This window comes from Mixophyes fleayi, chromosome 3 (genome assembly GCF_038048845.1).
Source record: "Mixophyes fleayi isolate aMixFle1 chromosome 3, aMixFle1.hap1, whole genome shotgun sequence".
Taxonomy (NCBI): Eukaryota; Metazoa; Chordata; class Amphibia; order Anura; family Limnodynastidae; genus Mixophyes; species Mixophyes fleayi.
This window is the reverse complement of record NC_134404.1, coordinates 305191419-305195473: the sequence shown is the minus strand read 5'-3', so window position 1 is coordinate 305195473 and position 4055 is coordinate 305191419.

Below are 4055 nucleotides of genomic sequence, written 5' to 3'. Positions count from 1 at the left end.
GTGTTGGTCATCAAGCATCTGTTTCCGTATAACTTTCACAAGACGACAAGTGGCCAATCACATTCAGTGCTGGTGAGTTCCTCATCTGACAGCCACATAGTGGAAACCCTGTAACAGCATTGTGTATTTCCCACTAAAATAGCATTCTAGAAATGCCCCATAAGTAAATTGTGTGAAACGTGTGTGTGCATTACAGATACAGCATCCTGTACAAAAAGTGACTAAGCTGCCTGTGAATCTGTTTAAACGGCTATTTGATAAGGCATGTTCACAACTAAATGGTATGTCAGAATGTTTGAGATTGACGTACTTTTTCACTAGCTGCTATGAGCCTTCACACCTTGTCAGAAAGCTCAACACACTATCTGACAGATTATGTAGTACTTAAAGCTACATTACCACGTTGGTGACTTAATATTTAAATTTGCAACTATAAAATAGCTGTGGATCCAGGTCTAAGCTAGGTGGGCTGCAGCTAGTCATTCCATTGCTTTTAACGTTTACAAATTGGCGGATACACAATTTCATGGCCTCCATCCCCCTTCGTCCGGACAAAGGCAGTCAGCAACTCCTAAAGCCACTGAAACATCATAAATGCTTGTAAGGAGTTAAAATGAGGAGTTGCTCTTCATCATCTGGGATTACAAATCTCATTAACCAGTTTTGGCCTCTATTTTTTCTCATGAACTCTGACAGACTTAGAGGCACCAACCCAGAAGTGGAAAACTACACATGGGTAAAATCCTACTCCCTGCCCATCACCCATCTTTCCATCCCGGCCAATTCTGAACCAATCTGATCTGAGACTGCATGTTATTTCCATTTTAGGACATGTAAACTCTTTCAAAGAGCCTGACTGGGGGTACTAGTGTGTGTTCCAGAATTTCTTGAGCTTAGTGTACAGTTTTTTCTCTTACCTGCTTCATTGTAATTCCTGTGTCTGATCCTGCGTTTAACCCACAACTACCCTACATTTCATGTTGCCACGAATCTCTGCTCCATCCGGAGTTGCTTGTGGGTTTGTTCACCTAGTGCACCTGCTTGAGCAGGGAGACTGGGGTTCAGATCCCTATCACGCTGATAGGAAGCATTGGCCGAGTTGGCCAGGAACATAAAGAGATCGAGGAGTACAGTGTTGATATTAAAATACATAGTGGAGAGAGTTTTGTATTTAGCGCCGCGAGATTGCAAGGCCATTCTGGTTGCAAAGTGAAATTTTATGCAGAGATATTTACCCCGCTGCTATATCACAGAATAAACCCAGTAAATAAAATAGAGGAACGTCAATTACGAGGTGTCACTCATCTATATTGCTCACACAGGGATAGCCACCGACGTCTGTTAAAGGATCAGGGGAATCCCATTAATACCTATGCTTTGGAAATGGATGCACACTTTAGGTCCCCATTTTCTACTCTGGAAAACAAATGCCTCCAACAGAGGTTTGAGGAGGCAACAATGACTCTCCAGTACTGCAAGATGACAGACCCAGAGCCATTGGCTGGAGCTTGAAACACACCACATACAATATCTTCTTTTCAGTCCTAAATGACTGCTCAGTCTGTTATCCTGGGAGAGGCCATTGAAGAAAAAGATAGAGTGGTAATTATTATTCAAGAGCCCCACGAGAATTTGTGCCACCTGTTTGCTTTTGTGGAGTTGGAGGACAGTGACTTTATTCTTAGGGATCAAGGGTACACCCAAGACAGTACCATTGGGGCAAGAACTTATTGGGAAATGAAGAGCATCATAACCTACAACTGCTCTTCTGTTCCAGCTGACCAACCAAACCATCTGGGAGAGGTCCATACCAGTGGATTGTCCACAGCTGCCCAATCTACTATCTTGGTGAAGCATGGAGAGAAACTGCTTAGTGAGGATGTTGTAACTCTGACTACTCAGAATGGATCAGGAGAAATCTTCCCTCTTGGCAACTTGGATAGAAATAAAACTACCATGCAAGTACCAGTACCATGTAGTAGCATCTTCTGATAATCTGGCAGTTATTGGTACCTGAGAACCTGACTCTTAGATACTAGGACTTCTCTCTGGGTCTCTACCCTAACATACTGGAAACATCACACATATATAATGTATTTATATTAAAAAAAAAAGACGTTTGATTATTTAAAAAAACCCATAAAATCTGTCACAACATCTCACTTTGAAGAGCCAACATCGTTATTACCATCAAGGTTGAGTATCACTGGTTTTCATCTATTTAGCAAAAAACACAAGTGCAAACTACACATGAGAATGCATATAAATGCTATGCTAAGCATTTGATAGGCGGTTCACATGCGCTATACCTGCTGAATGCTCCTCACGCTTATGTGATCAGAGCAAGAGGAATCGACTTTTTCCCATACATTTTAATAACCCATTCATTACATTGAGGTTTTCTGTATTTAGAAACCCCATTGAATTGAAGGGTTATTAAAATAAATGGGAGACACTTCACTAATAAATTACTTTTTAAAAAAAAAAAAAAAGAAAAGTAGAGCATAAGTTCCCAAACACAAGCAGTACCAGGTCTACTCTGGTTCATACTAAACCAGGAGGACAATGCACATGGGTTCCCCCCAATGAAATGGAAACCAGCACCAGGGTAGTGTGAGACACAGCAGGGCACCTCACTGCATTCACTTTCTCCTTTCTTCTCAGTATTAAGGGTCTCTTTGAATGTTTGGGCCGGTACTTTGAATTGCAATCACATGGCCACTTGCAGTGGCTCGGGCTCCGGGAGCATTGTTCCAAGTTGATTATGTGATCAGATAAGGAACTGTCTGATTGCAGATGTCCTCCTATTTAACTGGGCTTGCCTGGAGGTATATAAAATTACAAGGACTACACGCGACGCTATACACTGTTATTGAATAGAGCTGGTATTGTGTAAATGCAGAAAATTAAATTGCATTGACAAATTAGTCTTTAAGGGCCTGACTCATTAAGGAGAGCAAAGCATAAAAGGGAGTAACTTTGCACCTGGGCAAAACCATGTTGCATTGGAGGGGGAGGTAAATGTATAATATGGGAATAGATTTGTAGTTGGGGTAGAGCATGTCCTAGATCAACTTTATATTTCAGTGTAAAAATAAAGTTATCAAGTATTTGTGTGTTACATGAAAAAAACAGCCAGTATTTAACTTATGTGCAAAATGATAAACTAATTTGCACCCCTTGCATTGTAATATTTTTTGTCTAGGAACAAACTTACTCATTTTTTTTTCTTTGCTTTCCTTACTGACTCAGGTCTTAAAAGTCCTGCTGAATGTGAATAAATAATAGATTGAAATCTTCCTTTACACCTTATGACCACATTTCAATTGGATACCAATTGCATACTTCAGTTTTTCAATTTTGCCAAAGCACAGCCTGGGGGCTGCCACATACAGGTATTCTTCTTGGGGCTCACTACGGAGATGAGATGTGACCACATAACTTACTTTTCCCCAAATACACTACCAAGAAACCATGAATTGTTAGGTGTTGTTTATTCCAGTTGTGATAGTGTTGTAATTTGAAAGAGAATGTGTTAGCTAGGTTATATGCAAGATGTGGGGAGAATGTGTTCAGAACTTTGTGTAATTAATTGTGAAAGTTGGTTACACAAACCAAAATTTCCTCTGCAAACATAGTTATTTTACCAGCGCTGAGATGTCTGACATCAGAGTGTGGGAAAGCCAAATGTATCTCTATTGGCTATCACTTAATACTATACAACTCAGCATTAGGGAAACCGTACATTATTAAGCAACATTTCTATGGAAGAGATATATAAGGAGGTAAAAAAAGATATTTCTTTCAAATTGTAACAATAAAATCGAAATCGAAATTTTAACAATAACAATAGTTATATAACATATCATGACAGTTTATTTCACCCAAAATCATCTTTTTAATAAGGAAAAATAGGACAACAGGAACGTACTGTTGGTATATATTTGCTATTTATTATACTTTTGGACCCTTTCCATGTTCTTCTTTGTGCTGTGACAAAACGAGGGGTCACTTTTCCTCCACATTGCTGCTTCTTTTCTCACAAGGATGGAATA